At 40.9% G+C, this 22469-nt stretch overlaps 2 protein-coding genes across 13 annotated transcripts in view; one reads left to right on the forward strand and one right to left on the reverse strand.

The window, feature by feature from the left end:
* LOC132393991 (band 4.1-like protein 4A) overlaps positions 1 to 13579 on the reverse strand; it is a 131123-nt gene extending 117544 nt beyond the window's left edge. For 2 of the 4 annotated variants that reach the window (XM_059969544.1, XM_059969546.1), the window contains exon 1: positions 13349 to 13579. The gene's annotated coding sequence lies outside the window, so the exon portion shown is untranslated. Of the gene's footprint in view, positions 1 to 13343 lie in introns of all 4 variants that reach the window. The other 2 variants (XM_059969545.1, XM_059969547.1) reach the window with 1 other exon arrangement.
* Positions 13580 to 13627: 48 nt separating this feature from the next.
* The window catches only part of apc (APC regulator of WNT signaling pathway), a 204977-nt gene continuing 196135 nt past the window's right edge, over positions 13628 to 22469 (forward strand). For 6 of the 9 annotated variants that reach the window (XM_059969561.1, XM_059969560.1, XM_059969558.1 and 3 more), the window contains exon 1: positions 13628 to 13796. The gene's annotated coding sequence lies outside the window, so the exon portion shown is untranslated. The other 3 variants (XM_059969564.1, XM_059969565.1, XM_059969563.1) reach the window with 3 other exon arrangements.

A 22469-nucleotide genomic window follows, 5' to 3' on the forward strand; every position in this document is an offset into this window, starting at 1 on the left:
GGAAAATGAAAAAAAAAAAGCAGAAAATACAATTCATAGAATTAGGGACCCAAGAACGAAAATGATAAAAAATAAGCTAAGTGAAATTCAAGAAGCTTTTGAAGTGTTTTACAAAACTCTATATTCCAAAGTTCCGGGGGAAGCATAACCCAAATTGACACCTTCTTGAATTCTCGAGAGCTACCCACTTTAAGCGAAGAACAAAATAGAATGATGACTGCTGACATAACTGAAGTTGAATTAAAAGCTGCAGTTAGTAGGCTTAAATTAAGCAAGTCACCTGGATCAGATCAGGTATATGGCAGAGTGGGACAAAGAATTTAAAAATGAATTAATTCTTGTTTTACTCCTCACACTGAACTGGGCTCTAAAAAAGGCACAAATGCCACCCAGTTGGAAGGAAGCGATCTCAGCTATACCGAAAGAAGGCAAGGATAAAATGGAATGTGGGTCATTTAGACCAATATCTGTTCTTAATGTAGATTATAGATTATTTACCTCCATCATGGCCAAACGATTAGAGGAGTTTCTACCCATACTGATGCGTAACGATCAGACAGGTTTTATACGACAATGCCAGACACAAGACAATATACGAAGGACACTTCACATTATGGATCATATACAAAAAATAAAATTGAAGCAATAGTTTTAAGCGTGGACGCTGAAAAGGCATTTGATTCGGTTAATTGGAAGTTTCTTTACAGAGTTTTACATAAATAAAACCTACTGCTAGGATTAAAATCAATGGATATTTATCAATTAGTCTTATCCTAGAAAGGAGCATGAAATAGGGTTGTGCATGGTCACCACTACTCTTATCTGGAACCATTAGCTCAATACATCAGACAAAATGAAGATATTGGGGGAATTACTATTAAAGGAACAGAGCATATATTGGCTTGTTATGCAGATGACATTTTGATCTATCTAGGGCAACCAACATACCCTTTACCTAAATTGATGCAATCCTTTGAACAATGTGGTCAATTATCAGGATACAAGATCAACATAGATAAAACTCAAATACTTTCATATTACTATAGCCTACCAAGAGAAATTGAAAGTAGATATCCCTGGGCATGGCAAACAGAGTCTTTCAAAGATTTGGCAAAATTATCAGAAAGCAATTATCAGCCTTTATATAAAAAAAATTAAGGAAGATATGGCAAGATGGAACCTGATTCCTTTTTTCAGTCTCAGTTCAAGGATTATTAAAATGAATATACTGCCCAGACTGTTACATCTCTTTCAGACCCTGCCAATAGAGATTAATCAAAATCAATTCAATGAATGGAACAAGATGTTATTAAGGTATATTTGGCAGGGTAAAAGGCCTAGAGTTCATCTCAAAACTTTGTAATTAGCAAATGAAAAGGGGGGATGGGGCCTACTTTCTCTTAGAGATTATTATTTTGCAGTACAGTTGAGAGCTGTGATATGTTGGTGCAACCCATCATATGACACTCAATGGGAAAACATTGAGGAGCGGATACTTCCCATCCCCATACAAGCAATTTTGGCTGATAACAACCTGCAAAGGTACATAAATACTATTGATAACCCATGGGTGAAATTGACTCTTAAAATATGGAAAACTACTATAAAAGAATATAATCTAGAGGGAGATTTTACAATTCTTAAATGGTGTGCATATGACTTGGATTTTACACCAAATAAATTGGATGGTAGATTTAAGGACTGGACAGCTAAAGGATTAACAGTTCTTTTCAACATAATGAAAGAAGAAACACTGTTCAGTTTTGAAATACTTAAAGAGAAACACATTAGAAAATCAAGATTTTTATAGGTATTTACAGATGTGACAATATGTTAATAAGACTCTTAAAAATGTAACCAAGGCAAGTTCCTACTTGATAGAGCTAGTTAGAAAGGCATATAATTCAGATAACGGTAGTAGAATCATTTCAAGCATGTATAAGGGGTTGTCAAATCTTAAAACACATTCGACTTCATACATTAAAACAAAATGGGAGAAGGAAGGAGGAATAATTATATCTGAGGAAGAATGGACAACAATATGGAGATATCAATGGAAGTGCACCAGTTCACAGAAATGGAGAGAGTTTGGATGGAAAAACTTGATAAGATATTTTATTACACCCTCTCAGAAATCCCATTATGATAGTAACCTCCCTGTTTGCTGGAGAAATTGTGGAAATCAAAATGCAAATCATTATTATATTTTTTGGGACTGCCCTGTTATCAAAAACTATTGGAGGGGGATACACAATGCCCTACAAGACATCATTAAATGTGAAATACCCTTAGAGAGTAAGACCATATATTTTGGATATATACCTCAAGAATGGTTGAAAAGAGATAAATATTTAATGAATATACTGTTGGTGGCTGGTAAAAAGACTCTTACTAGGAAATGGTTATCACAGGAGAGCCCAACTTTAAATACATGGATGGAAATTACAATGGACATTTACAAAATGGAGAAGATAACAGCATCTGTTAACCATAAGCTGGAAGAATTTGATTCATGCTGGGAAAAGTGGTTTAGCTACATAATGCCTCATAGGCCTGATTTTATTCTCACAAATCAATGAATCTGTTGTAAAAAAAATCACTCCCTACTCTTTCCTTTTGCTTGGTTTTTCTTTCCACTCTTTTCTATAAGTGTATACCTCAGATAAATACTTTGTGGAGATTTGTGATATATATGATTATATGATATATATGTACAATGTCTGAAATACATCTTATGGAAATATTTGTTTGATGATGAACTTCAATAAAAAAATTACAAAAAAAAGAAATGATGGACAAATTTAGGTATTTTGTGTCAATCATCATTATGGAAGACACTAGCAATATGCCGGATATTTGAGTGTCAAGGGGCAGCAGGACCAGATGGCTCACACCCCCAGAGTTCTGATAGTGGCAGTTGAAGAAATTCTGGAGGCATCAGCAATGATCTTTAAAGAATCACTAGATTCTAGAAATCCTTGCTTTTATATTATAGAATTGATCTTTTCGAATATAAAAGCAATCCTTGCATTTATGTAAAAACACAAAACGCTGGCAGAACTCAGCAGGCCAGACAGCATCTATGGGAGGAGGTAGTAAACATTGTCACTACCTCCTCCCATAGATGCTGTCTGGCCTGCTGAGTTCTGCCAGCATTTTGTGTTTTTATTTATTTCCAGCATCTGCAGATTCACTCATGTTGCCTTGCTTTTATGTTCTGGTCTAATCAAACCGAATGTTAACATTGCATTTACCTTTCTTAACACCAACTCAACCTGCAAGTTAACTTTAGAAAATCCTACATGTGGACTCCCTAGTCCTTTTGCACCATTCATTTTTGAACTTTCTCCACGTTTGGAACATAGTCTATGCCTTTATTCTTTCTAACCATAGGTATGACCATACACTTCCCTATGGTATATTCCATCTACCATTTCTTTGCCCATTCTCCCAATCTATCTAAGTTCGTCTGCATACTCCCTGCTTCCTCAACACTATCTGCCCCTCCATCTATCTTCTTATCATCCATAAACTTGGCCACAAAGCCATCAATTCCATGATCCAAATCACTGAAATACAAAGTATAATGTGAAAAGAAGCGGTCCCAATACCAACCACTCCAGAGCACCACTAGTCACAGACAACAAATCAGAAAAGGTCCCTTTTATTCCCAATCTTTTCCTCCTGCCGATCAGCCAATATTCAATTCATGCTAGTATCATTCCTGTTATATCATGGGCTCTTACCTTGTTAAGCAGCCTCACGTGTGGCACCTTGTCAAAGGCCTTCTGAAGATCAAAGGAAACAACATCCACTGACTCTCTTTTGTTTATCCTGTTATTTCCTCAAAGAATTTCAACAGATTTGTCAGGCAAGATTTTCCCTGACTTTGGCCTATGTTATCATGTGCCTCCAAGTGTACCAAAACTCCATCCATAATAACAGACTTCAACATCTTACCAACTACTGAAGTCAGGCTAACTAGTCTATAATTTCCTTTCTTTTGCCTCCCTTCCTTCTTAAAGAATAGAGCAACATTTGCAATTTTATAGTGCTCCAGAATGATGGAGCAGACCTGATGGGCTGAATAGCCTAATTCTGCTTCTAGATCATAGAAACCGACAGCAGAATTACAGGCCATTTGGCCCACAATGTTGTGTCTACCATGTAGCCTACTCTAGAAACAGCCTAGAATTTCCCTACCACATAGCCCTCCATTTTTCTATGCTCCATGAACCTATCTAAGAGTCTCTTGAAAGACCCTGTTGTATCCGCTTCCACCACCTACCATTCTCTGTGTGAAAACTTACCTCTGACATCCCCCTTGTACCTATTTCCAAGCACCTTAAAACTGTGCCCCTTCGTGTTAGCCATTTCAACCCTGGGAAAAAGCCTCTGGCTATCCACACGATCAATGCCTCTCATCGTCTTATACACTTATGGTCCATTTGGTCTAAAACCTTGTACAATATCTCAAACAAAACATTTTGATTCAAAGCTGTCAAGAGGTTTTTTAAAAGCAATGAATTCAGTAACTAGAGAGCAGAAAGAATGGTTGGTGAACATATGATCAAGCTGAAGACAGTAATAAAAAGCTGTATAGTCCAGTCATTTTATGGATGAAGGATAGGACATATTGCATGGCATGCAAGTTCCTGAAGAAAGTCATCCAAAAGCAAAACAGATGCTGAAAATCTGAAATTACCACTGGAAATAATCAGCCAGTCGAGCAGCATCTGTAGACAGAGAAACAGAGATAATGCTTTCAATAGAACTAGGAAATGTGTTTCCATTTTAATCCCTGAAGAATTTGTGATCCTTATTTGCCTCAGATACAAAAGAGCAAAGGTATGCAAGAATTCTGTTGGAAAACCATGTGATTAGCAGAATTGGATAATGAGGGCTGGAAATAGGACTGTGGAATCATATATACACATATCTCAACAAATGTAATGAGGTTCAAGAGCACTTTATTGACAGGGAAATCAACAATAATTATGTGTCAGAAATAGCTCAAATATTTTCCAGAGACATAGAGCAATATATTTTAAGTGGACAATTTGAGTCAAGGTCTTGTTTCAGGTGAGTACTGGTGAATCTCACCCAATATGTTGTCTGACTCCTTTTGGATCTACAAATGCTGTTTGATCCATTCGGCTCTTTCAACTGTTCTGTTTGATGTTCAACACTCCAGCGTCTGCGACCTCTTTTGTCTTCAGAGCAAAGTGAGTGGTGGAGAGGTCACAAGCTATGTGACAGATGAAAAGTTTGTTTGCCAACAAAAGCAGGAGGATTCAATTGCCTGTCACAGTGAAGGGCCCTAAGCACACCTCACCCACTATGGGCATGGACTGAGCTGTTTCATTTGGATTCAAGGATCGTGTATTTGAAAGGATCATTGCATAAAGCTACAAAGAAATACAACAGTTATTCATTCCTTCGGGTGCACTGGCTCCACCTAGACCATTGCTGAACAGAATTTTGGACAGGTACAGAAGTTTCTAGTTTGGGATATGTTACAAGCTATATCAACATTTCTGATCTCTCCTGCAACCTCCTTTCTGAAGGTAGGTGGTGTAGAGAGATACAGAGAGATATAGAGAGAAAGAGAGATAGAGGTAGATAGATAAATAGATAGAGAGAGAGAGAGAGAGAGAGAGAGAGAGAGAGAGAGAGAGAGAAATAGAGAGAGGGAAGGAGGGAGAGAGAGATTAAGCCTTGGTTGGAAAGCTGTAATCCTCTGATGATGCAGAGAGGATTAATATGTGTGGAACATGCTGCCATATGAAGCGGTGTAATTAGATATAATCATTATGTTTAACAGCATTTAGACAAACATTTGACCCGTCAAGGCATGCACATGTGTGGATCTAATGTGGGCAAATGGGATTAAATGGGATTGGTTTAAATGGGACACACAGTGGGCCAATAAACTCATGTCTATGCAATACATACTTATGATTCTAATGGCCCAACTTGTGAAGTTAAACCAGGTTCTCTCAATCAAGATGCGTGCCGGCGATTTTGGAGACTAGTCACGTGGAACGTGCATCATGTGACATGATTCAATTCATTTATACTTCTCTAATTTATAAAGAGTGAAAGACAAACATAAAAAACATATTGTCAAGGGGCTACATTCAACACAACAATGCAATTTAAAAGCTTTCGTGCTCATTCAATGGTTAGTCCTGCAGTCTGCTACCGAGCGCACTGGAGGCAGCTGGTTAATTCGGGAGACCCACTTTTATTTATCTCAACAACTATTATTCATTATAAGGACTTCTGTGGTTCCACTGGTTTTGTTATATGTGTTGGTGCTTTAGGATAGGCACAGGCAGTACAGCTACAGCTGGCTTACCTGGTAATTCCTGTGATAAAGATCACAGACATACTATACTCTGAGAGACTTCATAGACACACTCCCATCTTCAACTGTCAATATAACATTGTTTCTGGAGACTTAGGTCTTTTAGCAGCTGTCATGATGAGATCTGTAACTTCCAGAGTTAGAGTTACATACCTGCCTGGACAACTACGACCATAAAGGTCTGGCTGATTGTCAATGTTCTCTCCAAGGTGTGCTGCGTGTGTGCGGGCACACATCTTTTGCTACTAGCGCTTAAGAGGTTGTCACCCTCTACCTTGTTGGCATGTTAAATATATTTCACGATCATACACTGTCACATTTTCATTTCCAGATTCCGATGAGGATGGTGTTGACAACGTGGAGTTTGCAATGATTTAAGACCGTAAGATATAGGAGCAGAATCAGACCATTTGGCGCATCGAGTCTGATCTGCCATTTCATCATGGCTGATCCAATTCTCCTCTCAGCCCCAATTTCCTGCCTGCTCTCCATGCAGATTTATCTGCAGATTTTAGAACTGGATTATTTATACCATTTTTATGGAAGAAATTATTGATTCACTATGTCGAATTCCAAAGAAGCAAAGGGCCTAAAGCACTAAAGAACTGCTGGTTCATTTAAGGCAGAATGGCTTAATGAAACAGTAGAAACTGCTACACTGAAAGCTCATGAGGTCAGGAACATGCAGCAACAAGGAATACAGAACCTGGTGTTACCTGTGTGTATTGTCGTGATGCAAAGGTCGTTGGAGACTTTGCAGGTGGAAAGAAATGGAGTGATATTTGGAAACTTGGCTTTTTAAGTCGTCATTTAGCAAGCAAACCACAAACGTATAGTCTGCAAATGCTCCAGCGAGAGAATCCTTCATTACCCACTACAGGCCTGTGATGTTTGTTTTGTGAGAGTGCAGATGAATGAGAGCAAAAACGATCAAACCCGGAGGAGATCAACGGTCTTCTTGACAGTGTTTTGCCAGCTGTTAAAATGAATACCTCTATATATGAAATTCAGTTCACACACATTGTTGTCACTGGGCAAAGAATTGCACAGCACAGGACTTTTACGCGCACTGGTCATTACAAATTAGAGGGAACATTGCTATAGTCATCCTGAACTTCCCAGTCTTTGGTCCATAACGGATGTCCTGGCTGATTTACTTTGAATTTCACAATTTTCTGAGCAGTTTTTGAACTGAAACTCATCCTGGAGCTTGATAACTGGGAAAATTATGACATCTGCTGAAGGAACTCAGTGGGTTGAGCAGTATCTGTATGTGGGGAGGGGGGAAGGAGAGCTGAGATATTGGGGGGGGGGAATGTTGCTTTATTAACTATAGTTTATATAACAAGGGTTTCTCACAAGCATCTCAAATCTAAGTGTCCTTCAGTTCCATCAAAAAAATTATTGATAGCAATAGAGAGGATTACAGTTAATGGGACATCAATTAATTGGGGCAGCCGCTTATTTGAGACAACTCTCAAAGAATTAAACTGATCGATAAAATTGGCAGGATTTCCTTCATTTATTTGGGATACTTAATCGCTTAATTGGGGTAGAAGTCTTGCTGAACAGCCGCATGCATTTGTGTGGCCATCAGATATTGCACCATACTTGGAATGAACAGTTTTTAAATAGCGTCAGAGGCATCTGTTTGTATTCAAAAATCAGTAATTTTTGTCACAGTTAGTTGGTAAAAAAATTAGCAATGAGACAATACAGAATGATTTGCTCACTGTGGTTTCAAGCATTCAGGCCTGGAGATACCAGAAACGGCCTGGAGTGAAAATGAAACCATTTCACAACTTGGACAACTATGAAGAGTTGGAAGGTCTTGACAATTATGTTGATGTTACAATAAAGATAAAGATTTGGAGGATGCAATCATCGAAGGCATTGCATGAAGGCAGTCCATTATCTGCACAAGGAGTCTGCACTGATTTTAGTTAATTACAGTCAATCAGAAGAATACAACAACGTACGCTGGATGAATTTCTATGTTGATAACTTTTAGGAACTAATCCACAGTTTTATAGTACTATTGTAGTATTGGTAGTGTTCTAATTAGTTCTGTAGTTCATTTAAATACTTAAAGTGTGACTCAATTTGTCTTTTTTATACCTTTTTAAGATTGTGCATGAAACCTCAGCTAATGGGGGCAGTCGCTTAATTGGGCCAAAGTGTGCTGGTCCTGATATGTCTCAATTAACAGGAATCCACTACTTCACATGATGGCTGGAATTCTGCCTTGCATAATTATTTGGCTAAATTCAAAGAATGTTCGGCATTGTTTTCTAAGTTATGATTTTTGGAGTATCATATGAAGCCAGTACAACTCCTCCAAGACTTTCTGTGGGTCTGGTAACCCACAGAGCTAGGCTCGAGGGATTTACTTTTCCTTGCACTTGGCCTTCATGCCATAATCATGTTGTTTAATGTATGAAACATAGTTCACTTGTAGTTCCTTTGTGAGAAAACGATACACCACATAAAATGTCAATTTATTTCCCAAAAATGATTTCAAATAAACCTATGCCTACATAAATTACATATTTATTAAGGACCAGAATTTTAACGAGAATTATCAGTGCTTACATTTACCGTGCTTTTATCATACTATATATTTCACAGTTACAATTTTTGTCCATTTGTATTTATCCTTCATTCCTTTTCTCCTTACTTGCTCAAATATTTATATAACCATATAACCATATAACAATCACAGCACGGAAACAGGCCATCTTGGCCCTCCTAGTCTGTGCCGAACCCTTAATCTCACCTAGTCCCACCTACCCGCACTCAGCCCATAACCCTCCACTCCTTTCCTGTCCATATACCTATCCAATTTTACCTTAAATGACACAACTGAACTGGCCTCTACTACTTCTACAGGAAGCTCATTCCACACCGCTATCACTCTTTGAGTAAAGAAATACCCCCTCGTGTTTCCCTTAAACTTCTGCCCCCTAACTCTCAAATCATGTCCTCTAGTTTACTATTTACTATTTACTCAAATAGTACAGCAAAGTTCTGATGAAAACTCTGTTAAATGTGAACTCCACTTTGCTCTTCATAGATGCTGTCTGATTGTGGAATACGTCCTGCATTTTCTGCTTTGTTTTGCCTTGCATTAAATAGGAAGCTGTTTCAAGGCATAAAGAATGAGGTTCACAAGGCAATGTATGGATCTCCTTTTGAATACAGCTGTCTGCTACAACGTTGAACCCGGGCCCATTTGTTCTGCTATTGATGGAGACAGATTTTCAATGGTGCATATCTTACAGTCTTTCCTGAGTGCAAGCAGGGCAGTTCATAATATTTTGAGCAGTCACACAAATTAACCACATATGGCTTTGGGAATTGTTCACATTGTGAACAAACCTGCATTCTGTGGGCTTAGGCGCTTATAAGAGCCCTGCTCAACCACAACTGCTGCTGTGTGTCAGTGGGGTGAATAGTGTGTGAGCGATGCTTTCACAAAGGAGGGCAGCCACTGCCTGGAATTTGTCCCTCTGCAAGGAGATCAGCTGCATAGAACAGGAAGAGGAAAAAACAGAGAGAAGTGGTTCAGGAGGTAGCCAGACTTCCCTGTGGTCAAAGCTGCAGCTTTGGAAGCTCACCACTTATTTCCTGCCTTTGCCAGTAAAGAAACATTATCAGAAATATTTATCTTCGTTTCTCCACAAACAAAATGCTGGAGGAACTCAGCAAGTCAGGCAGCATCTATGGAGGACATTCCAGGCTGATCAGGACTGGAAAGGAAGGGGCACAGAGCCAGAGAAAGAAATAGGGGGAGGGGAATGAGTACAAGCTGGGAGGTGACAGGTGAGACCCGATGAGAGGGAAGGTAACTGGGTGAAGGTGGATGAAGCAAGAAACTGGAAGATGATTGGTGGAAGAGGTAAAGGGCTGAAGAAGAAATCTGATGGGGAGGACAGTGGAACATGGAAGATAAGGAAGGTAGAGGGAAACCAAAGGGAGATGATGAGCAGATGAGAAGAAGTGATGAGAGGGGAACCTTCATTGCTCATTCCTGAAACCCATTCTAAGTTGGAGCCCTTAAGCTAATAACTGTTCTCAAATAAAGATTTCCTATGATCTTAGTGGCTGTAACTTGCCAGGGTCTTTAGAATGGTTGGTGCCAAATGAAGGCTGCTTCATTTAAGCATTAGAAGACACCTAGAATTAGAAGACACAAGAAGACACAAGAATTGAATGCTGCCTCCCTGGTACGTGGGTCAGAAATATTACTGAATGGCTGCACAACATCTTGAAAAGTGAGGATAAACAGTCTGAGGTCAGGGGCCTCAACAATACCAATGACAAGAGAGAAGGCCTCCTGCAGACAGAGTGTGAAACAGGTTAAAAAGCAAGATGTCAAGGGCTGTATTCCACATATTACTGCTTGATTCATAGAGCACTGCATGCCCTAGAGCCAGAGGAACATGCCCTTTGGCCCATCAAGTCTGCACCAGCCTGATTTTTTTGCCTGGTCCTATCTATCCGCAGCTGGACCATGCTTCTCATCCATGTACTTATCCAAACTTCTCCTAAATGTTGCAATTGAATTCGCATGCTCCACTTCCATGGCAGCTTGTTCCACACTTGCACTAACCTCTGAGTGAAGAAGCTTAAATGTTTTATTTTGTTTTACCCTAAATCTATAACCTCTAGCTTTAGTCTTACTCAGCTTCAGGAGAAAAATGCTTGCATTCACTCTCCCCATTTGTACACCTCATCATATTGTATACCTCTATAAGATCTCTCCCCATTCTGCCATGCTTTTGGGAGTAAAGTCTTAACCCTATTCAACCTTTACTTATCACTGTGTATGGTGGCAATTTAATCATAATAAACAGAAACAGCACACTCTCAGGATATTGTACACTTGTTTTCAATATGATGCCCCCCTAAACACATCATCCCCACTCCTTCTTCAGCATTTAGAAGGAGATATTCCCCCTGTAGGATTTTTTCACTCTTCTATTTCCATAAAGAACCACTCCTTTTTTTCCACCATGGCATCTTCTCATCCTTCCTGCCAAAACAGTCATTTACTTTCAGATCAAAGTTGGGGCTTACCTTGTGATTTCCTCTTCAGTGGAAAAATCAAGAAATGACTTATTTGCTGAGTTTGTAAAAGTGTCAAACTTTTTTCTTCTGTAAAAATCTTTTTTCTTTGAATCTTTCTCATGTTTAGTTACTAAGAGATTGGGAGGCTTAGATTATACATGTTATTCGGAGTCTGTTTCTGTATACGTTAACCGTTTTTAATGTAATCCCAATCTCTTTGTATCATTATCATTGTTATGTTTATCTATTTGAAACTCAAAGGAAAAGAATGATAAAGAAAGAAAAGTGACCTTGAGCTTCCAGTTGCATGTAGCTTTGATTCCCCACCCAACTCTGACCTACCTACATTGCTTCAAAAAATCTCATAAAGAATTGGAACACCTTGGCACATTTAGAGTCTTCAGTTGAATTGAATTTAGGAATTTCAGTTAACCAACTGTACTGTGTAAATTATAAAAAATAATGTGAAGTCTGAACTCAAAACAATAGAAAATCAAAAATACTAAAATCGTACGGAATCTGTAGAAAGAAAACAAGGAACAGCTTTAGGTCAAGCAGTCTTCATCAGAACTGGGTCAAAGAGAGGAAGATAGCAATTCTATTCTTCTATCATGTATTTGCGGTGATCAGTTTTTCTTCAAATCTGTGTCCTTTTCTTGCATTTAACATTTAATTCACTTCTTTCTGTTTGCACTTCCTTCAGACACTCACTTTTAGCTTCCACCATTATTTTCAGATTTCATGTATCTTTAATTCTCCACTCTGGCCTATCTGTTTGTTGGCTCCTACACTGTTCCTGCGTGGTACCGAACAACAGTATCATTTCTTATTTCTGGGAATATTACAGCCTTTGGGACTCAATATCAGATTCAACCATTTCAGGGAATTTCTTTTTCCTACTTGCAGTAGATCTGGCCAATTCTGCTGCAAGGTTCTTCATATGCAAAATTAGTTTGGTTTCTGTCCCTCCGTTGATGCTTTCTACCTTTATGCTAGTCATCGTCTAAATTTTCCTTTTGGTTTTAGTTCTCAGCAATAGCTCTGACCTGTATTTCATAACATTTATATGCAGTTTTAGGTTTTTTTAAAAATCTGTCCTTGTTAAACCACAAACCATTGATCAGGCTTCACAAACTGCATACATTGCCAACTTGGCTTCATTCTCTCACAGATTTATTCTTCCTCCTATCAACCCCATCCCTACTTTCACTCAATTTACTTATGTTCTCAATTTTCCAATCCTGCTGAAGGATCTCTGACCTGAGGCATTTTCCATGGTGCCACCTACCTTGCAGGTGATTCAACACTTTTGGTTTATTCCAGCAGTTGCGGTTCTTTTTGAATTTTCAACTCCCACATCAGTTTTCTTTTCCTTAGAATCTTTGTACATAAATTATTCATTTGGTTCTCACTCCTTTACCTCTTTGACTACCTTCATTTACAAACCAAACAGAGGGCTTCCAAACAACTTATCATCATAGATATCCTGGCCTCAGGCAGGATATTGAGTTGAGAGTTAAGGGGCAAAAGTTTAGGGTAACATGAGGGGTAACTTCTTTACTCAGAGTGTGGTAGCTGTGAGGAACGAGCTTCCAGTAGAAGTGGTAGAGGCAGGTTCGATTTTGTCATTAAAAAAATTGGATACGTATATTGACATAAAAGGAATGGAGGGTTATGGGCTGTGTGCAGGTAGGAGAGAGTAAGCATTCAGCATGGACTAGAAGGGCCCAGATGGCCTGTTTCCGTGCTGAAATTGTTATATGGTTATATTCTTCATCCTATCCATCCCTTCCCAATTCTCTCTGCAATTTAAAACTGATTCACTTTCTCTTTTCCTTTTCTCATTTCCCTAGTCCTTTGAAGGGTCTCTGACCTGAGATACCAACTCTTTCGCTTTCCTTACCTCACCTGTCAGAGTTTCAGCCGTTTTGATGCACAGTATTTGGTGTTTTTTTTTGGATTTTCAATTCCCGCAGTAGCTCAGTTTCATTTCTGTTGAACGTTTGCACATAAATGATTCATCGTTGATCTCGTTCATATTGTATGAATCGGCATCTCTATGCCTGGTTAATCTCATCGCGCTCCGGCTTTGTCAACCTTCTCAGCCGTTTCGGTGACATTCACATCCCGGCGTTCCGGCAGCGGGGCGCCACCACGCATGCGCACCGTGCGCCCCCTGCCGGTGGCTGCGCGCAACGGCCTGGACCAACATGGCGCAGGAAGGTATGGAATGAGAGAGCAGCGGAGAAGAAAGGGACGGCGGGAGAGAGCGGCGGCGGGGAATGTTTTGCCGCGTGGAGGATGCATATTCGGTGCTTGAGGAACTTTTGAGCGTTGGTCGGTGCCACAGTGGAAGGTGTGTCCGTGTGTGAAGGTGGGGCCCGGGCCTTGCGCCGTGGGGCTCCCGGTGAGTGCAGCGGCTGGGTGATCATTGTGAGCCGCACAGGGGAGGGATTGATCTGGGAGAGAGGGGAGAGTGGCTGCGAGCTCCTCCACAAGCTGCCGCCTTTGTAAACACTTATAATGGGATCCTGTCGTTGGGTTGAAATCCAGTAAAGGATTATTTGGGAATTTATTTATTCCCAAATGGCCTTTTAAATCAGATGCAGCGACTGTGTTAAACTTTTTGAAAATACACAGCCTCTTTTCCTCTCTCCTTTGACTCGAGTGTGCCATAAATTTTAAAATCGCAGAGAAAATGGGCAAGAGGTCGTAGGAATATGTAATGCGGCTCTCTTTGAGTTTAAGAAACTGGTGTCAGTTGGTGAGGGTGTGTAAACAGCGGCTTCACAGGTGGCGAAGTTAATTATTTCATGATCCTTTTGTTGATGGGTGAAAGATTATTTTGAAACCATGATAACGTCGTTAATGATTTCCTATTGCCAGGTATTTTCAAATCCAACGTCAACGTAAAAACTTCATCCCTCCGACTTTTAACTACTGCCCTATCTCAAATCCTTTACCCGAACACTTGAATGTGCTGCATTTAAATTCATACTTGCCTTTCAGAAACTCCTCAAATGAATTCTGACAGTGTTTTCCCTTCCCATCACAGAATCAAAGTGGTGTTTTTCCATCACTGAGCTCTTTTTGTGCAAAACTAGCGTATCGAATTTGTCAGTGGATGGAACTGTCATCTCATTAGATTATTACTCCCCCAGTTGTATGCAATTAGAGAATTATCTGCAGTGAAAAAAAATTCTTTCTTGCATCTGCACTGATCTTTTCCAACATTTGTCCATGATTGTTTTTTTTTTGGTTTCTTGTATACCTTATGCCCCTTGATAGCAACATCAGGGAACAACACCTTTTACTTATACCCTGATCAACCTGCACCACCACCTCAAAACATTGCAGGCTAAGCAGAAAATTCCTGCAGTTAAACACTGGGAAGGTTACTGCTCCTGGACTGATGATTCCAGTGATGTTTCTTAAAGGTTTGAATGTGTTTTATTTCTGGCTACTTAGTTTGCATCAGCTATGCAGCCCCATTCATTTGGAGAATTAAGTTTAGGTAAGATTTTTTTGGGTCACAGTGTAGTTGTGGTTTAAATTAACAGCAGCTTTGCTTGTTGCTAAATAAATTTTGCCAAATCTTTTATTTTGGGGATTTTTTTTTACTGTTTCTCTCTATCATCATCCACATTTGGGAATAGTGAAAAGGCCTGGCAGTGCATGCTAACAGAAAGCCATCGGAACAGTCCAAGATCATAGCCATAGTTAACTCTTTCTATGGCTTAGTACTGCCTTGAGCTTGCTGTGCTTCAGCCTGACATCGTCAGCAGAGATGAGGGAATTCTGAGTGATGGGATCTACTGGCATTTCGATGGACAACATCTGATTAGGAAATCTCAGCCTGGCTTTCTGCGTGGAAAGTTATGCATGATTTAGTTTTCAGAAGAGGTACTCAAAAGAGTAAATGAGGGCAGGGCACTGGATGGTGAGGAAGGAGAATGGGGTTGAGAGGGATAATAAATTAGCCATGATGGAATGGTGCAGCAGACTGAGTAGGCTGAATGGCTTAATGTTGCTCCTGGTCTTGTGGTCTTACATTGTCTATTTGGACTTTAGAAAGACCACAGGACACAGGAACATCATTAGGACCCTCTGGTGGGCTGATCTGGAAGTTTAGGTTTGATGAAATCCAGGAAGAGTTAGTTAGATGGATTCAACATTGGATTGGAGGTTGAAAGTTGTACCTTGGAATGGAGACAGGTCACTCATGTGCCTAGGTTGGTGATTTTCTTGGAAAAACACAAAACTTGATCAGCAAACTTGCAGATTTCATGAAATTAGGAGTTACTGATAATGAAGTAGGTTGTTGCGGATTAAAGGGGTATGTTGAACAGTTAGGGAAGGGGGTTGTGGAGTGGCAAGTAGATTTCATTGCAAATAATTGTGAGTTGTAAAGTCAAAATGCTACCATTTATAGGACATATACTGTGGATGATCGGGCACTGGGAGTGTAATGGAATAGAGGGACCAAGGATACCAGTGCATATTTCATTGAAAGACAGAGTGATATAAAGGACATTTAGCATGGTGGCCTTCAGTCAGGACATTGAGTATTGGAGTTGGTATATTATGTTGCATTGTCTAAGTTGTTGGTGAGGTCTCATTTGGAGCACCATGTATAATTGTGATCACCCTATTAGAGTCATAGAGCCATGTATCTAGTTTCTGTCTGTCTGAAATTGTATTTTGTGTTGCATATTTATTATGGGTAATTTGTCATGTGGGTTGGGCATGGAGCAGGAGAAAGTGAGTATAGTTACATATTCATAGTTTGTCTTAGTTGGGTTTAGTTAGTTGAGAGAGGCAACTGGGGAATTTTTTTTTGATGATCGATAATTATGCTCATTTTTGATGTTCGCTAATTATGCTTAGTTATGCTAATTTAATGCTAATAATCCTTATTTTAGCTATATCACTAATTTCGTTTCATTAGTTTTTTATCGCTGTAAGATCATTTGTCTTTGCTAGCTTCGTAATAAAGGGTCGAATGTACTTTTTTTGACTTGGAACTCAGTTATTTTGAAGCACATCATGCTGTGTCAAACCCCATACTCAAGAGGTTTTGGTTTGTTAGCAAATAAAAGCAATGCTGGCCTTCAGTCAGGTCATTGAGTATTGAAGTTGACTTATTATGTTATTGGTGAGGTTCCATTTGAGCCCTGACGAAGGGTCTCGGCCCAAAACGTTGACTGCTCATTTCAACGGAGGCTGCCCGACCTGCTGAGTTGATCCAGCTTGTTTGTACGTCACATTTGGAGTACTGTGCATAGTTTTGATCACCCTGTTAGAGTCACAGAGCACTACACAGGCCCTTCCACCTATCTCATCTGTGTCAAACTGTTATTCTACCTAGTCCCATCAATTCACAGTTGAACCATAGCCCTCCACATCCATCCACGTACTTATCCAAATTTCCCTTGAATGTTGAAATCAAACCTGTGTTTACCTCTTCCACTGGCAGCTCGTTCCACATTCTCACCACCCTCTGAGTGAAAAAATTCACGCTCAGGTTCCCCTTAAATATTTCACCTTTCACCCTTATGACCTCTAGTTTTCATCTCACCCGACATCAGTGGAAAAAGCCTGCTTGCATTAATGCTATAGGCCTCATAATTTTGTATATCTCTATAAAATCTCCCCTCATTCTCCCATCACTCCAGTCTGTGAAGTCCTAACCTATCCAACCTTTTCCTATAACTCAGGTCCTCAAATTCCTACAACATCCTTGTAAATTTTCTCTACTGTTTCAATCTTATTGGTGTCTTTACATCAATGGCACAGCAGTAGAAACTACTAGCAGTTTCAAACGCCTGGGAATGTACATCTCGCTCAACTTCTCATGGTCTCGGAGCACATCCTACACAATTAAGAAAGTTCACCAATACCTCTACTTTCTGCAGAAGCTGAAGAGAGCTGGACTATACACATTGATACTTGTGACCTTCTGCAGATGCGCAGCAGAGAACATCATAACCTGCTGCGTCACTGCAGGGTATGGGAACTGCACTGCAGTAGACAAGAAGGCGCTACAGCGGGTAGTCAGAACTGCCCTATGCATCACTGGCACCAGCCTACCTGCCATCAAAGACAACATATATAGAAAGGTGCCAGAGAAAAGTGAGCAACATCATGGAGGATTCCACCTACCCTGCTCATGGATGGTTTGTCCCATTCCCATCAGGGAGGTGACTACATAGCATTCATGCCAGGACCACCAGACTCACAAACAGTTGCTTTTCCTAAGCAGCAAAGCTGTTCAACACCTGAACCCACTAACCCCCCCCCCCGCCCCCCCCCGCCACCACTACTTTATCATTTCGAAGTTCAAAGTCAATTTTATTATCAAAGTACATATACCCACCATTTCCAACCCTGAGGTTCATTTTCTTATGGCATACTCAGCAAATCTATAGAATGGTAACTATAACAGAATCAGTCAAAGATCAACCAGAGTGAAGAAGACAACCAACTGTGCAAATGCCAATATAAATAAATAGCAATAAATAACAAGAACATGAGGTAAGAAGATAAAGAGTCCATAAAAGTGTGATGCAACACACAAAGGCAGGCCAGGCAGCATCTATGGAAAAGAGTAGACAGTTGACAGTTTGGGCCGAGACCCTTCATCAGGACTGGAGAAAAAAGATGAAGTCAGATTAAGAAGTTGGGAGAGAGAGGATGTCAGGGTAAGAAGGTGGGGTGAGATCATTGGTTGAAGGAAAATTTCAATGATGGGTCAAGTGAGTATAGTTATCTCATTTTATTCAAGAATCTGATGGTTGAGGGGTAGTAATTGTTCGAACCCGGTAGGATGAGTCCTGAGGCTGTTGTACCTTTTTCTGAGAGTCACTTTATGTGTTTAGCTTCAATTCATGGACATACAATCAATCTATGTATATAAGCTATATATACAATTGTCTTTGTCTTATAGTGTTTTTCTGTGCTGCATCAGGTTGTAGTAACCATTATTTTGTTCTGCTTTACACTTCTGTACTGGAAATGGGATGAAATAATCTTGTACATAGATAACCAGAACTGCCTACAGTACTCAAAATCAGGCTTTACTAGCATCCTATACAACTACATCATAACATTCCAATTCCAGTGCTCAGTACTCTGATTATGGAGGCCAATTTGCTTAAAGTTCTCTTTACGACCTTCTCTACTTGTGATGCCATTTTCAAGGAACAAAGGATCTGTATTCACTGATCCCTCTGTTCTACTGCACCCTTAGTACCCTACCGTTCACCGAGTAAGCCTTACCCTGTTCTCTCAAAATGTAACACGTCACATTATATTCCATCTGCCATTTTTTCATCCCATTTTTCCAGCTCGTTCATATCCCTTTGCAAACTTTGAAAGCTCTTCTTGCTGTCCACGACACCCCCAGTCTTGGTGTCATCTACAAATTGAAGACGAAGGGAGGTGGTGTCTGCCTACTGATCAACATTGCGTGGTGCTCGGACACAATGGCACTCACAAGCTCCTGCAGTCTGGACCTGGAGCATCTGTCGGTGAAGTGTCGTCCCTATTATCTGCCGCGGGACTTCACCTCGGTCATACTGACAACGTTCTACATTCCCCCCCCCCCCACCCAGGCGAACGTGAAGTGTGCTGTGAATACACTGTATGCCAACATCAGTGAACTTGAGACCAGGTATCCAGAGGCTTTGCCCATTACAGCTGGGGACTTTAACCAGGCCAACCTCAGAAAAGCGCTGCCAAAGCTATACCAACATGTCTCCTGCTCCACTAGAGGCCTGAGTATACTTGACCACTGTTACGCAGCAGTCAAGGATGCCTACCGTTCTGTCCCACGACCTCACTTCGGAAAATTGGACCATCAGGCTGTACTCCTCCTCCCGGCTTACAAACAGAAACTGAAGCGGGAGGTCACGGTGTCAACAGTGGTGTCGCGTTGCACAGAGGAAACGGATGAGGTCCTCTGTGACTGCTTTGAATGGATGGACTGGTTAGTATTCAAGGACTAAGCAGCTAACCTGGATGATTATGCCTCAGCTGTCACGGACTTTATCTGAAAATGCACAGAGGACTGTGTGTCTTGCAAGACGATCTGGGTATTCCCTAACCGGAAACCTTGGATGAATTATGAGGTCCAGTCCTTTCTGAAGACTAGAGTTGTGGCTTTTAGGTCCGGGGATACCAGTTGCTACAGGGAATCCAGGCGTGAACTCTGGAATGCCATTAAGGGTGCCAGGAGGCAATATCGAACCAAGTTGGAAGCCCAGGCTAACCGGAGGATGCCAGCAGACTATGGCAGGGTCTAAATGAGATCACTGGGCGCAAAGGAAAGGTTGGTAATATCAATAACTGTAGTGCTTCTCTTCCTGACAAACTTAACATATTCTACGCAAGATTCGAACAGAAGAGGAGCGTCCCACCCCCTCCGGATGAACCAGACCTGGTGGCATCGAGATTCATCGTCACCAAGGAAGACGTTAGAAGAGCCTTCCTGAAGATAAATCCAAGGAAGGTGACGGGCCCAGATGGCGTCCCGAGACGGGTTCCCCAGGCCTGTGTAAGCGAGCTCGCTGGAGTGTTTGCTGACATCTTAAACTGCTCCCTGCTTCAGTCTAAGATCCCCTCGTGTTTTAAGAAGGCAACAATAATCCCGGTGCCAAAGAAAAGCAAGGTGGCATGCCTGAATGACTATCAACCTGTGGCTCTGACATCAATTGTTATGAAGTGCTTCGAGCGATTGGTTATGGCATACATCAACCATAACCTACTGGTCAACCTCGACGCTTTGCAATTCACCTACCGGAGCAACAGGTCAATGGCAGATGCATCTCTGGCACTACATTCTTTCTTGGAACATCTAGAGAATAAAGACGCATATGTAAGTCTCCTTTTCATTGACTACAGCTGTGCCTTTAATACCGTCATTCCAAATAAACTGATTCCTAAGCTCCGGAACCTGGGTCTTTGCACTCAGATCTGCAGCTGGATCTTCAACTTCCTCACAGACAGGACCCAGGCTGTAAAAATAGGGGACAAGCTCTCCTCTACAATCACTCTGAGCTCCGGTGCCCCACAAGGCTGTGTACTCAGCCCCCTGCTGTACTCACTGTACACCCATAATTGTGTAGCCAAGTTTCCATCGAACTCAGTATATAAGTTTGCTGATGACACCACAATTGTAGACCGTATCTTGGGTAATGCTGAGTCTGAGTACAGAGAGGAAGTTAAGTACCTGGTGGTATGGTGTGAAGACAATAACCTATCCCTCAATGTCAGCAAGACGAAGGAATTGGTTGTTGACTTCAGAAGGAGTTGGAGACGCACAACCCCGTCTACATAGGTGGTGGGAAGGTGGAACAGGTCAAAAGCTTTAAGTTCCTCGGGGTGAATATCACAAATGACCTGACTTGGTCTAACCAAGCAGAGTCCACTGCCAAGAAGGCTCACCAGTGCTTTTACTTCCTGAGAAAGCTGAAGGAATTTGGCCTGTTCCCTAAAACCCTCACTAATTTTTATAGATGCACCGTAGAAAGCATCCTTCAAGGGTGCATCACAACCTGGTATGGAAGTTGTCCTGTCCAAGACCAGAAGAAGCTGCAGAAGATTGTGAACGTAGCCCAGCACATCCCACAAACCAATCTTCCATCCTTGGACTCACTTTACACGCACGCTGTCAGAGCAGTGCTGCCAGGATAATCAAGGACACAACCCACCCAGCCAACACACTTTTTGTCCCTCTTTCCTCCGGGAGAAGGTTCAGGAGCCTGAAGATTCGTATGGCTGGATTTGGGAACAGCTTCTTTCCAACTATGATAAGACTTCTGAACAGATCCTGACCCGGATCTGGGCCGTACCTTCCAAATATCCGGACCTGACTTGCACCGCCTTACTTCCCCTTTTCTATTTTCTAATTATGATTTATAATTTAAGTTTTTATTATATTTACTTCAATTTGTACTTCAGGGAGCGCGAAGCGCAAAATCAAATATCGCTGTGATGACTGTACGCTTTAGTATCAATTGTTTGGTGACAATAAAGTAAAATAAATTTACAGATCCATTTTACCACATTATCATTAATATAGATGACAAACAACAATGGACCCAGCACTGGTCCCTGTGGCACACCATTGACACAGGTCACCAGTCAGAGAGGCTCTCTGGCTTCTTTCACGAAGGTAGTGTCAAATCCAATTTTCTAGCTCACTCTGAATTGCAAGTGACAAAACCTTGACCAGCTTCCCATATGAGAGTTTGTCAAAGGCCTTGCTGAAGTTCATGCAGACGATGTCCATTACCTTTAGAAAAACTCTGAGATTGGTTATACTCAGCCTACCATATACAAAGGCTGTCTATTTCTGACCAGGCCCAATCTCTAAATAATTACATTTCCTGTCCTTCAGAGTACCTAACAATAATTTACTTAATCCTGATGTTAGGCACACCAGCCTATAATATCCTGGCTTATTCTTAACCTTTTTTGAACAGTAGAACAACATTAGCCATCCTCCAGTCCTCTATTACCTCCCCATGGTTAAGAATGTTTTAAGTGCCTCTGCCAAGGCTCCCTGCATCTTCTACACTATTCTTCCACAGGGTCCAAGGGGACACTTTGTCAGATCGTGGGAACTTAGCCCCTCCCAATTTGCCTCGACAGCAGGCACTTACTATTTTGTAATCCAGATACAATCATGGATACAGCCCATGATTTGTCTGTTTTACCTCAGTTCTATCTACTCCGTCCATTTCCCTGAGTAGATACTGATGCAAAAAAAACTGTTTCAGATCTCTTCCATCTCCTTCGGAGATGCTATGGGAGAGATGTGGCTAAACTGGAAAGAGTGCAGAGAGGTTTTGAGGATGTTGCCAGGGCAAGAGAGTCTGAGTTATAGGGAGAAATTAGGCTGAGTCTTTATTTCTTGAAATGTAGGAGAATGAGGGGTGACCTTATAGAGCTTTATAAAATCTTAAGGACAAATAGATAAGTTGGATGGTAGCTGTATTTTCCTTGGGGTCGGGGTATCTAAATCTAG

Source organism: Hypanus sabinus, chromosome 5 (genome assembly GCF_030144855.1).
Source record: "Hypanus sabinus isolate sHypSab1 chromosome 5, sHypSab1.hap1, whole genome shotgun sequence".
NCBI lineage: Eukaryota > Metazoa > Chordata > Chondrichthyes > Myliobatiformes > Dasyatidae > Hypanus > Hypanus sabinus.